At 51.1% G+C, this 13,123-nt stretch overlaps 1 protein-coding gene across 1 annotated transcript in view; it reads left to right on the forward strand.

Annotated features, from left to right (window-relative positions):
* The first annotated feature begins 6,792 nt into the window (after nucleotides 1–6,792).
* SEMA6C (semaphorin 6C) overlaps nucleotides 6,793–13,123 on the forward strand; it is a 218,665-nt gene continuing 212,334 nt past the window's right edge. The window contains exon 1 of the mRNA XM_077319870.1: nucleotides 6,793–6,808. The gene's annotated coding sequence lies outside the window, so the exon portion shown is untranslated. The remainder of the gene's footprint in view (nucleotides 6,809–13,123) is intronic.

Consider the following 13,123-nt stretch of genomic DNA (forward strand, 5'->3'; position numbering starts at 1 on the left):
CTCAGAAGAGCCCTGCTGGGTCAGGCCAGGGAGGGTCCCTCCAGCCCAGCCTCCCGTCTCACCCAGGGGCCAGCCAGTTCCTCTGCAGGGCCAGCCACAGGGCAGAGAGGCCGAGGCCTTCCCCTGAGAAGACCCTCAGAAGAGCCCTCCTGGGTCAGGCCAGGGAGGGTCCCTCCAGCCCAGCCTCCCGTCTCACCCAGGGGCCAGCCAGTTCCTCTGCAGGGCCAGCCACAGGGCAGAGAGGCCGAGGCCTTCCCCTGAGAAGACCCTCAGAAGAGCCCTGCTGGGTCAGGCCAGGGAGGGTCCCTCCAGTCCAGCCTTCCGTCTCACCCAGGGGCCAGCCAGTTCCTCTGCAGGGCCAGCCACAGGGCAGAGGGGCCGAGGCCTTCCCCTGAGAAGACCCTCAGAAGAGCCCTGCTGGGTCAGGCCAGGGAGGGTCCCTCCAGTCCAGCCTCCCGTCTCCCCCAGGGGCCAGCCAGTTCCTCTGCAGGGCCAGCCACAGGGCAGAGAGGCCGAGGCCTTCCCCTGAGAAGGACCTCAGGAGAGCCCTGCTGGGTCAGGCCAGGGAGGGTCCCTCCAGCCCAGCCTCCCGTCTCACCCAGGGGCCAGCCAGTTCCTCTGCAGGGCCAGCCACAGGGCAGAGAGGCCGAGGCCTTCCCCTGAGAAGACCCTCAGAAGAGCCCTCCTGGGTCAGGCCAGGGAGGGTCCCTCCAGCCCAGCCTCCCGTCTCACCCAGGGGCCAGCCAGTTCCTCTGCAGGGCCAGCCACAGGGCAGAGAGGCCGAGGCCTTCCCCTGAGAAGACCCTCAGAAGAGCCCTGCTGGGTCAGGCCAGGGAGGGTCCCTCCAGTCCAGCCTTCCGTCTCACCCAGGGGCCAGCCAGTTCCTCTGCAGGGCCAGCCACAGGGCAGAGGGGCCGAGGCCTTCCCCTGAGAAGACCCTCAGAAGAGCCCTGCTGGGTCAGGCCAGGGAGGGTCCCTCCAGTCCAGCCTCCCCTCTCAGGGCCTTTCCTACTTGGGAAGATGCTCCAGGCCCTTCTACCTCTTGGTTTCCCTCCTCGGTCCTGTTGCTCTCATAAGACTTGTCAGCTTCAGGTTGGGAAATTCCTGAAGAGCTGCCATACAGGCAGGCATCCAAACGGTGGAGTACCTTGCTTCAAAGGTCTACACCAGTGCAGTTTCTGCCCGTCATTTTGCTTCCCCTTCCCAGGCCCCATCCCCAAATCTCCTATTCGGGTTGTGTTTCAAGACCCCCAACCTCCCCCCCATCTTGCCAGAGGCCTGTTTCTTGAGGGACTGTGGGGCAAGAAGACCTTCAAAGGGATCCAGCGCTCTCTTCCACCTAAGCAGGCTGCACCATTGCAGGAAAGGGGAGAAGTCATAAACCACAAATCCATGCTTTTTGCTGAGGGCAGAGGAATGGCCCAGAGTCCCGCAGGCCGTGGGATTTGTGGGTAACCCCCCTTCGAGGAAGGTCCCTTGACAGGGAAGCTGAGCCGCATGCCAAGGAGGCCCCCCACGTAGGAGATGAGCCGGGCCTTGAGCTTCTCTGGCGCTTTCTGTCCTTCGCAGGCGGCGTTTCCGTCAAGATTAGAGAGTTGCCCACTCAGCTTTTCCTTTCCCTTCCGCATCTGCCGGCCTGCGTGTTGTTTTCTGCAGCCTAAAATTATCGCTCTGTCGTCCCCTGAAGCGGCAAACCTGGCAGGAGCCAGTGCGCACGCAAACGAGAAGCCGTTCGGGGCCTCCGTGCGGCCAGGAGAAGGGCTAGAAGAGGGTGCATCTCCGAGGGGAGCGGCCGGCTGCAGCCTCATGGCCCCATCTGCCCAGTCCCCAAGTCAGAGAAGGAAGGGGAGGTGAGATCGCCACCAGAGGACATCACGGAGGCCGGGAGAACTGATGCCTTTCAGGACGACCAGTGGCTACGAGCCGTGGTGAAAGGAGGGAACCTCCACATTCCGAAGCAGTCTACCTTTAAATCCCAGTGTGGTGGACCTTTATCATATAACTCTCCACCTACTTTCCCCCCAGTCTAAAAAGCCCAAGATCGAGATGCATGGCTGCGTTAGTTTGTCCGTAGCCCCAGAAAAGAGCCAGAGTCCAGGGGCACCTACGAGGCTGACACAATTCGTGGCTGGGGAGGAGGTTTTGTGAGTCACTAATCGCTTCTTCAGATACAGCTAGAATGTGAGTCCCTCTGGCGCTTGGAGGCTCCTTCAGGGAGAGAAAAGTGGCATCTTCTTCTTCTTCTTCCTCAGTAATCTCAGGGCTCCCTCAGCCTCCCCTCTCTCACAGGGTGTCTGTTGTGGGGAGAGGAAAGGGAAGGCGATTGGAAGCTGCTTTGAGATTCCTTCAGGGAGAGAAAAGCAGCATATAAGAACCAACTCTTCTTCTTCAGTAATCTCAGGGCTCTCTCAGCCTCCCCTCCCTCACAGGGTGTCTGTTGTGGGGAGAGGAAGGGAAGGCGATTGGAAGCCACTTTGAGACTCCTTCTGGTAGAGAAAAGCGGCATATAAGAACCAACTCTTCTTCTTCTTCATTAATCTCAGGGCTCTCTCAGCCTCCCCTCCCTCACAGGGTGTCTGTTGTGGGGAGAGGAAAGGGAAGGCGATTGGAAGCCACTTTGAGACTCCTTCGGGTAGAGAAAAGCGGCATAGAAGAACCAACTCTTCTTCTTCTTCAGTAATCTCAGGGCTCTCTCAGCCTCCCCTCCCTCACAGGGTGTCTGTTGTGGGGAGAGGAAAGGGAAGGCGATTGGAAGCCACTTTGAGACTCCTTCTGGTAGAGAGAAAAGGGTTATAAGAACCAACTCTTGTTACTCTAAAAGAATACATAGAAAAGGAAAGGAAACACTACATATATTATTACATACTACAAATCTACTATTTAGAAAAGAAATCTTACCACTAACAATACATATCTAATGACTAAACATGATAAAATTGAAGTTGTGTACAGCCACCTCGCTCCCTAACTGGGATATACTGCCATCAGGGAGATACCACACTGCCAGTGAGGGCCAATCAATGCAAATTGGACTCTGTCAGTGAGGGCTATTCAGTTCAAATTGCAGTCTGCTAATTAGGGCAAATCAGTTCAAATTGCATGCAGACAACTCAGTCCTTACTTGATTGGCCTTCTGTGGGAGTGTGCAGCCAATAGGGTGAGGACACACTGCCAATGAGGGCCACTTGTGGAGCTTATCTGTCTTCTTCTTCCTCTCCCTGTTGTGTGCTGGGTGGAAGAGGTGCTAGTGTCTTTGAAAGGCCCTGCTGCTGGTAAGTTGCTCCATTCTCAGCCTTTTCTCCATCCGTAGGCAAGGGAGGGAAGCCAGCTGCTTCCTTTGCCTCCTATGTTGGTCTCAGGTTTCAGCTGTCTGCTGGAAGGAAGCACAGACAAGCTGCAAGGGAGGTAGAGATAATCAGTATTTCAAAAACAGACTGCCAGGGGACAAACAGAATGCAATGAATGTCTTAACTGAGTCCAGCGAGTCAAGTGTTCCTTCAGGCAGTCCAAGGGCATCAGCAGAAGGAACAGGTCACAGGTTCTGTCCACAGACCAGACCCCCCAGCTTCAAGTTAATATAGGATGTCAGCAACTGTCTTGCTATCACGGTGTGGTGCCTTTTAGACTGGAGCTCTCTTCGAGCACATAGCTGGCATTGCTTAATTGGCTCAGGTTAGCCAGTGGGCTGATAAGGCAGGGAACAGCAGCTGGAGACTGGGCAGAGGAACAAGGAGCTCCTGCAACAACTTTGGAATCTAAGACCTGGTTTGTCTACAGCTCCATTTCCTCCTGCTGGTCAGTGCTCAGTGCATGTTGAACATCTGGCTAGGCTAAGCTCTCATCAATCTGATAGCCAGATGGCCAAATCAGGGTTCTTTTGCCCATCCCAATGAATCACACTGAGGGAAAAATCTACACCAGTTTGGTGTAGTGGTTAGGAGTGTGGGCTTCTAATCTGGCATGCCGGGTTCGATTCTGCGCTCCCCCACATGCAGCCAGCTGGGTGGCCTTGGGCTCGCCACGGCACTGATAAAACTGTTCTGACCAAGCAGTGATATCAGGGCTCTCTCAGCCTCACCCACCTCACAGGGTGTCTGTTGTGGGGAGAGGAATGGGAAGGCGACTGTAAGCCGCTTTGAGCCTCCTTCGGGTAGGGAAAAGTGGCATATAAGAACCAACTCTTCTTCTTCTTCAGTAATCTCAGGGCTCTCTCAGCCTCCCCTCCCTCACAGGGTGTCTGCTGTGGAGACAGGAAAGGGAAGGTGACTGTAAGCTGCTTTGAGCCTCCTTCGGGTAGGGAAAAGAGAACCAACTCTTCTTCTTCTTTTATATTTTTACTGCAGAAGAAATATAGACCCAGAGGTTCCTAAATCCATGCACAGAACAATAAAATTACGTGAGATGAAATAACTTCCTATTGGAGACTGGGAAAGGTCAAGCCAATAGCCTGGGGTCTCCACCCCCCTGGGACATCCTATGGGACCACCCTGCAGCCATCAAGCCATCCCCCCGAAAAGTTGCTGACAGGTTCTGAAAAGCTGCTTCCATTATCTCCCCCTTCTGCCATTTCTCCAGCCTTGAGAAGGACTATCTCAGCTATAAACTAAACTTTGGTCTTGTGAGGGAGCTTATCAAGCACTACATTCCAGAGAGGAACAGGCTGTTTTCTCTGCCCAGTCAGAACCAAAGACTGGAACCAGGGCAGGACGTAGAATGTTAGCCTAATAACTACATAAATATATAAGGGGAGAGGAATGGGAAGGCGACTGTAAGCCGCTTTGAGCCTCCTTCAGGTAGGGAAAAGCGGCATAATAAGAACCAACTCTTCTTCTTCTTCAGTAATCTCAGGGCTCTCTCAGCCTCCCCTCCCTCACAGGGTGTCTGTCATGGGGAGAGGAAAGGGAAGGCGAATGGAAGCCACTTTGAGCCTCCTTCGGGGAGAGAAAAGCGGCATATAAGAACCAACTCTTCTTCTTCTTCAGTAATCTCAGGGCTCTCTCAGCCTCCCCTCCCTCACAGGGTGTCTGTTGTGGGGAAAACAAGGGAAGGTGACTGGAAGTCGCTTTGAGACTCCTTCGGGTAGAGAAAAGCAGCGTATAAGGACCAACTCTTCTTCTTCTTCTTCTTCTTCTTCTTCTTCTTCTTCTTCTTCTTCTTCTTCTTCTTCTTCTTCTTCTTCTTCTTCTTCTTCTTCTTCTTCTTCTTCTTCTTCTTCTTCTTCTTCTTCTTCTTCTTCTTCCCCTAATAACTATATGACCAATCCGAAGTTTGCAATAATTTTCTTTACCACCAGAGTGAATCTGGGAGTTCCTGGCAAGGCTTCTACTCCAAGGAGTCCTCCCTAACAGGACCTGGGCTACCTACACCTCCCCATGGCCCTGCCGCTGGCCAACGGAGCACTCTTTGCTTTCCCTCACTCTCCGTCTCCTCAGAGGGGCTGGAAGGGGGGATCCAGCAGCCTTCCCCACCCAATCTGGCCCTTGGGAGATATGGGGGGATGGGAAGGAGGCAGCCCCCCTCACGATATTCCCTACCCAGTCTGGCCCAGCCTTTGGGAGATGGGGATAGTCTTCCTGGATCAGCCTGGGCTTTGGGAGAGGTGAAGGTGGGTGGGAAAGAGGCAGTACCTCATGGCCTTGCCCACCCAACCTTGCCTTTGGGAAATATGGGGTGGAAGGTGGTAGACCACCCCAGCAGCCTTTCTGGCCCAGCCTTTGGAAGATGTGGGCGGTGGTAAGGTGGGGACAGTGGTGACCTATATACAGAGGGATGGGGATGGGGGTAGGAGAACCGGTGCCCCTCCAAAGTAGATGTTTTCTTCAGGAGAACTGATGCCTTCTTTCCCTCCCTAGCTCTTTCTTTGTCACTTTCTCTTGTTCATCTTGTCTTTCTCTTTTTCGTCTTCCTGAAGGTTTCCAGGCTCCAACTTGGAAATTGGCAACCCAGCTGGCTGCATAGGGAGGTGGAATCAGTAATCAAATCCAGCTCTTTAGATTAGAGCCTGCTACTCTTTACTTCTTCACACTGGATTTCAAGATTGATCAGGGAGGGGAGGGCCAGAACTCTGGAAGGTCACATTGCAGGTATATCGCCCAATATTTCCTTTCTTTCTGACGGGTCCACCACATATGGTAAAATGATGTATATTTTGACATTTCCAACATTTATCATTATAGCGCTTATTAATGTTTGCAATATCTTGAGAGGCAATATGCCATTTAAAAACATTTTGTATCCGTTTTCTTTTAACGTGATATTCAGTAAATTCCAATTAATTGACCCACAGTCTGTCCCATTGATCTAAACTTATATTCTTACCAATGTTTTGAGCTCCAATGTTTTGGTCTTTATACTGCAATAACAATTTGTAAAGTTTACATAGCAAATGCTTTGCCTCACCTGTTATAAATTTTTCAAAAGCTGTTTTTAATGTAATTTTATCTTTGATATAATCCACCCTGAGTCCACAGAGAGAAGATGGAAAATATATCCAAATATCAATACATCAAAAAATAATTAAATACCAAGGGATTCCAAGAGGTCTCCAGGCCGTTCTGGGAATTAGCAGCCTGATCGGTACATAATAAACAAGAATTTAGGAACATCAGCCCAATTACCAAAACATGTACTTCTGGCCTTAAAATGATCTTTCTCCTATTGATCTCTAGATCTCGACCAGTGAGAAAAAGCAGAATTCGAAGAGTAAGATAGTGACACCTGGTGGTTGCTCCTGGATATTGCAAATCTAAGAAAACTCAATAAACACAAGAATTCACCTTCTACTAAATCAGACTCTTGGTCCATCAAGGTCAGTATTGTCTACTCAGACTGGCAGCAGCTCCTTGGACAGAGGTCTTTCACATCACCTCCTACATGCTCCTTTTAAATAGAGTTTAAATGGAGTTCACTGGCAGTCTTCAAGCAAAGGTTGGATACACCCTTTTCTTGGATGCTTTAGGATGCTTAGGGCTGATCCTGCACTGAGCAGGGGGTGGGACTAGATGGCCTGTGTGGCCCCTTCCCACTCTATGATTCTGTGATTCTGAGTTGGCAGGGATTGAACCTGGGTTTGAACCTGCATTCCAAGTCCAATAGCACCTTCAAGACTACCAAAATCTGAGTCATGGCTCACTTCTTCTGACGGGCAGCCGTGTGAGGCTGCCTGCAGCAGGTGAAAAGAACCAGAGTCTTGGAGCATCTTCCAGACTGGTAATATTTGTGGCAAAGGAAGAGCTTTCTGGGGTCTCTGCTCACATCTTCAGATACAGCTAGACTTAGACCTTATGGCAGGGGTAGTCAAACTGCGGCCCTCCAGATGTCCATGGACTACAATTCCCAGGAGCCCCTGCCAGCGAATGCTGGCAGGGGCTCCTGGGAATTGTAGTCCATGGACATCTGGAGGGCCACAGTTTGACTACCCCTGCCTTCTGGTCTATTATGCATGCACAACTTACTTTCAATTTTCACTGAAGCCAAGCAGGTAGGGCTTTACTTTGAATGCTGTGAGTGCATCTTTTCCTCCCTCCAATTTTTCTCCGAGGGATCAGAGTAGAGGTTCTGTACCAAAATTTCCTTTTTTGGCATGGGGCATGGCTGGTCTGTTCTTTTGGGTCAGTTTTATGCATGTTTTTTTCTAAACAGGAGATATTTCAAGTTGTTATTTACTCAGGTAGCCATTTTAGAAGCATGCTACAGGTTCTTTCCCTTTCAATGGTGTACAAATACTATTATCGCTTAATTTTCCCATCTTGTAAATTTGCAGGCATTTCACAAGCAGGATGAGTCTAACAGTATGAGTATCACTAAACTTAGACCTGTAGGGGAAAGCTCTAGATCAGGGGTAGTCAAACTGCGGCCCTCCAGATGTCCATGGACTACAATTCCCAGAAGCCCCTGCCAGCGAATGCTGGCAGGGGCTTCTGGGAATTGTAGTCCATTGACATCTGGAGGGCTGCAGTTTGACTACCCCTGCTCTAGATAGAGAAAGGCTGAAATACAGGTGGGAGTCTTTTAGAAATTAAAACATGGTTCAGAAGTGATTGTGAGTGTGTGTCCACATGCAGAACAAACTAGAAAATGCTTTCCTGTGTGGTTGTCCCGCAAAAACCGGGATAAATGGGCAGCTTTTACCCAACTGGCTGCATGTGGAGGAGGAGTGGAGAGTCAAACCTGGGTCTCCAGTTAGAGTCTGCTGCTCGTAACCATTATACTATGCTTTCCCACAAAATGGTGTACAAGCTCCATTATTGCTCCTAATCTCAGCCTTGGAGCTGCTCCAGTATCAGCCCTGGCCTATGGGAAGGAGATGCCCTGTGGGGGGGGGGGGCAAGATATGCTGCTTTGACCCAGCGTGACGTGGCCAATGTAGGTGGAGCCAGAGAGGCAATAAAATCTCCTAGCATCAGGAAGGAGTTTCTTATTCAGCCAGAGCAGTAAGACCTCCAACCGGAGAGCCAAGCCCAGGCACTTCGAGCAGGTCCATGTGCTCAGCTGAACGCTTTGAGGGAATGAGGCTTCAGAGAAATTTGGTCACTTCTTACTGCCTACTGGATGGGGGATACGCTTCTAGGTAGCACTGTGTGTGAACGAGACCTTGGGGTACTTGTGGATTGTAAGCTAAACATGAGCAGGCAGTGTGATGCAGCGGTAAAAAAGGAAAATGCCATTTTGGGCTGTATCAACAGGGGCCTCTTGTGAGCCTCTTGTGGCGCAGAGTGGTAAGGCAGCGATATGCTGTCTGGAACTGTCTGCCCATGAGGTTGGGAGTTCGATCCCAGCAGCCGGCTCAAGGTCAACTCAGCCTTCCATCCTTCCGAGGTCGGTAAAATGAGTACCCAGCTTGCTGGGGGGTAAACGGTCATGACTGGGGAAGGCACTGGCAAACCACCCCGTATTGAGTCTGCCATGAAAACGCTAGAGGGCGTCACCCCAAGGGTCAGACCTGACTCGGTGCTTGCACAGGGGATACCTTTACCTTTACAACAGGGGCATCACATCAAAATCACAAGATGTCATAGTCCCATTGTATACGGCACTGGTCAGACCACACCTGGAGTACTGTGTGCAGTTCTGGAGGCCTCACTTCAAGAAGGACGTCGATAAAATTGAAAGGGTACAGAGGAGAGCGACAAGGATGATCTGGGGCCAAGGGACCAAGCCCTATGAAGATAGGTTGAGGGACTTGGGAATGTTCAGCCTGGAGAAAAGGAGGTTGAGAGGGGACATGATAGCCCTCTTTAAGTATTTGAAAGGTTGTCACTTGGAGGAGGGCAGGATGCTGTTTCCGTTGGCTGCAGAGGAGAGGACACGCAGTAATGGGTTTAAACTTCAAGTACAACGATATAGGCTAGATATCAGGAAAAAGTTTTTCACAGTCAGAGTAGTTCAGCAGTGGAATAGGCTGCCTAAGGAGGTGGTGAGCTCCCCCTCACTGGCAGTCTTCAAGCAAAGGTTGGATACACACTTTTCTTGGATGCTTTAGGATGCTTAGGGCTGATCCTGCGTTGAGCAGGGGGTTGGACTAGATGGCCTGTATGGCCCCTTCCAACTCTATGGTTCTGTGATTCTTAAGTAAGGAGCCTGCTCTATTTTTACCCTCTGATAGCACATGTTTCAGTGAGAAGGATAGAAGGAACGCGTTTTAAGTTATTTCTTTCGCAATCTCGTGCTCATCTGCCTTGTGCCGAAACGATGCTTGCAAACATTTCCTTTCCAATAAATCTTTTATCATTTTGGATGCCGGTAGTGGTTCTCCGTCCCATTTAGACCCTCGGAAAGGCTAATGGAAGACGGGAGCGCTAGAGAAGGGTGGTAATGCTGGCATCCCGGGGCGAAAACAAAAATTAACTTTCCCTGGGGGGTTCAGGGCCTGGGCAGCAGGGGGTATGGAAGCTAGGCCAGGTATTGGGGAAGGAAACCTGAGAATCTGACTCTCTGTGTGGGAAATCCCATGTAACGGTCAGCGGTGGCAGGAAAATAGAATCATAGAATTATACAGTTGGTAGGGACATCCAAGGTCATCTAGCCCAACCCCCTGCAGAATGCAGGAACTCACAACTTCAACTACTCCTCAGAGAAAGATTGGAAAGCCCTTTGGAAAGCTGGGAGAGCCAGCTTGGTGTAGTGGTTAGGAGTGTGGACTTCTAATCTGGTGAGCTGGGTTTGATTCCCTGCTCCCCCACATGCAGCCAGCTGGGCGACCTTGGGCTCGCCACAGCACTGAGAAAACTGCTCTAAATGCAGTTCTCTCAGAGATCTCTCATCCTTACTTACTTCACAGTGTATCATTGTGGGGAGAGGAAAGGGAAGGCGATTGTAAGCCGTTTTGTGACTCCTTTTTGTAGAGAAAAGCGGCATATAAAACCAGCTCTTCTTCTTCTTCAGTAATCTCAGGGCTCTCTCAGCCTCACCTCCCTCACAGGGTGTCTGTTGTGGGGAGAGGAAGGGAAGGCGACTGGAAGCCACTTTGAGCCTCCTTCGGGTAGAGAAAAGCAGCATATAAAACCAGCTCTTCTTCTTCTTCAGTAATCTCAGGGCTCTCTCAGCCTCCCCTCCCTCCCAGGGTGTCTGTTGTGGGGAGAGGAAAGGGAAGGCAACTGGAAGCCACTTTGAGACGCCTTTGGGTAGAGAAAAGCGGCATATAAGAACCAACTCTTCTTCTTCAGTAATCTCAGGGCTCTCTCAGCCTCCCCTCCCTCCCAGGGTGTCTGTTGTGGGGAGAGGAAAGGGAAGGCAACTGGAAGCCACTTTGAGACGCCTTTGGGTAGAGAAAAGCGGCATATAAGAACCAACTCTTCTTCTTCAGTAATCTCAGGGCTCTCTCAGCCTCCCCTCCCTCCCAGGGTGTCTGTTGTGGGGAGAGGAAAGGGAAGGCGACTGTAAGCTGCTTTGAGCCTCCTTTGGGTAGAGAAAAGCGGCATCTAAGAACCAACTCTTCTTCTTCAGTAATCTCAGGGCTCTCTCAGCCTCCCCTCCCTCACTGGGTGTCTGTTGTGGGGAGAGGAAAGGGAAGGCGACTGGAAGCCCCTTTGAGACTCCTTCGGGCAGGGAAAAGCGGCATATAAGAACCAACTCTTCTTCTTCTTCAGTAATATCAGGGCTCTCACAGCCTCCCCTCCCTCACAGGGTGTCTGTTGTGGGGAGAGGAAAGGGAAGGCGACTGGAAGCCACTTTGAGACGCCTTTGGGTAGAGAAAAGCGGCATATAAAGTTCTTCTCCTTCTTCTTCCAGGAGTTAGCGGAATAGAGTTTGCAGGCTGAAGGGATCTTGTTCTGCCACAAACCCCCGTCGGCTTGTGATTAGTTCTCTGAAACTTTGACCGCAGGCTTTGGAGCGTCGCTGCCTCAACAAACGGAGGGCCGGACTCAGTGGGAGACGGATTAACGTGAGGCATCAGGTTTGTTGAGAGACCGTAACGTCTGACAATGGAGATGAATTGAACAGGAGCGGATGCAATTGGCAGGCCCGGACTCCAGCTGTCAGAGTAATCTCCTCTGTAAGAAGCCCTCTAAATTTCTGGGAAGAGGCTCCCTTCCACTGGATTAGAGCTACAATGGGGAGGGGGAGACAGAGCCCATGACTGGGTTGGAGCAGACCTTAACGCTGGACTGGCAAGCAAAGTTTGTGGAGCGAAGAGAAGAGGAATTGGCTTTTATACCCTCCTTTTCACTGCCCGAAGGAGTCTCAAAGTGGCTTTCAATTATCTTCTCTTCCTCTCCCCACAACAGGCACCGTTTGAGGTAAGTGAGGCTGAGAGAGCTCTGAGAGAACTGAAGAAGAAGAAGAGTTGGTTCTTAGATGCCACTTTTCTCTCCCCAAAGGAGTCTCAAAGCGGCTTACAGTTGCCTTCCCTTTCCTCTCCCCACAACAGACACCCTGTGAGGTAAGTGAGGCTGAGACAGCACTGAGAGAACTGCTCTCACAGGACTGTGACTGGCCTAAGGTCCCCCAGCGGGCTGCTTATGAAGGAGGAGGGGGGAATCGAACCCGGCTCTCCAGATTAGAAGCCGTGGCTCTCAACCGCTGCAGCTTGCTAGAAGGATGCCAGCGGTTACCAGGGAGGCCTCTCTGCGTTGGGGGAGGAAGCAGCAAGCCCCCCCTCCCAGCCATTTTGGGGTGGGGGAGGCTCAATTTCCGACTTGTGCCGACGAGCTCGAAGGAAACAAATTATTTCATAACCTTGGAAATGAGAAAAAGAAAATCGCGGAGTTGATTAAAATAGCAGCAAGGAGTGTGTGTTTGTGTGTGTTTGGGGGGGGTGGGGAGTGGGAGGGAGAGGGAGAGGGAGAGGGAGACGCAACAGGCAGATGGGCTCTGCCAGTACACGGGGGCGGACTTCAGCCCCAGGGGTGCCAACCTCCAGGTGGGGGCTGGATCTTTCCCGGAATTCCAGCTCATCTCCCGGCTGCAGAGATCCGTCCCCTGGAGAAAAGTGTAGTTTTGGAGGAGGGGGGCCTTGTTGTACCCGACTGCAGCCCCTGTCCACCTTCAGTCCAGTCCCATTCTTTCAGCCTAACCTACCTCACAAGGATGTTGTGAGGATAAAGTCGATAAAAGACCCAGTAGAGCTTGCTTCTTCTGTTCTATTGTGATAATAATTATTTTATGTCTGGAGCGATTGTATTTTACAATCAATATATGCCTGCCCACTGGAAACACGAATCTGGACAGCCAGGTTTGATTCCCTGCTCCTCCTCCACATGCAGACAGCTGGGTGACCTTGAGCTATCCGCCGTTCTCTTAGAGCTGTTACGGAACAGTTCTCTCAGAGCTCTCTCAGCCCAACCTACCTAGGCTGTCTATGGTGGGGAGAGAAAAGGAAGGCAATTGGAATCTGCTTTGAAAACTGCTCCACGAGAACAGCTCTAAGAGAACTGCAGCTAGCTCAAGGTGGTAAAAAGGGAGGTATAATAAACCAACACTTCAGTGTGGTGCAGGGGTTAAGAGTCTTCTTCAAACAGCAGGAGCACACAAAGAAGATAACAGCGAAAAGACAGTTTGTGTGGACACAGATCATGTATGCAATAATACAAGAATATGGGAATCAAAACTGAAGGGCCCTGTTTATTATGCAGTCCTTGGCAGGCAATTGCCGGGATCTCTGTAATTGACGCTGAACTGGATT

The sequence above is a fragment of the Paroedura picta genome, chromosome 1 (genome assembly GCF_049243985.1).
Source record: "Paroedura picta isolate Pp20150507F chromosome 1, Ppicta_v3.0, whole genome shotgun sequence".
Classification (NCBI taxonomy): Eukaryota; Metazoa; Chordata; class Lepidosauria; order Squamata; family Gekkonidae; genus Paroedura; species Paroedura picta.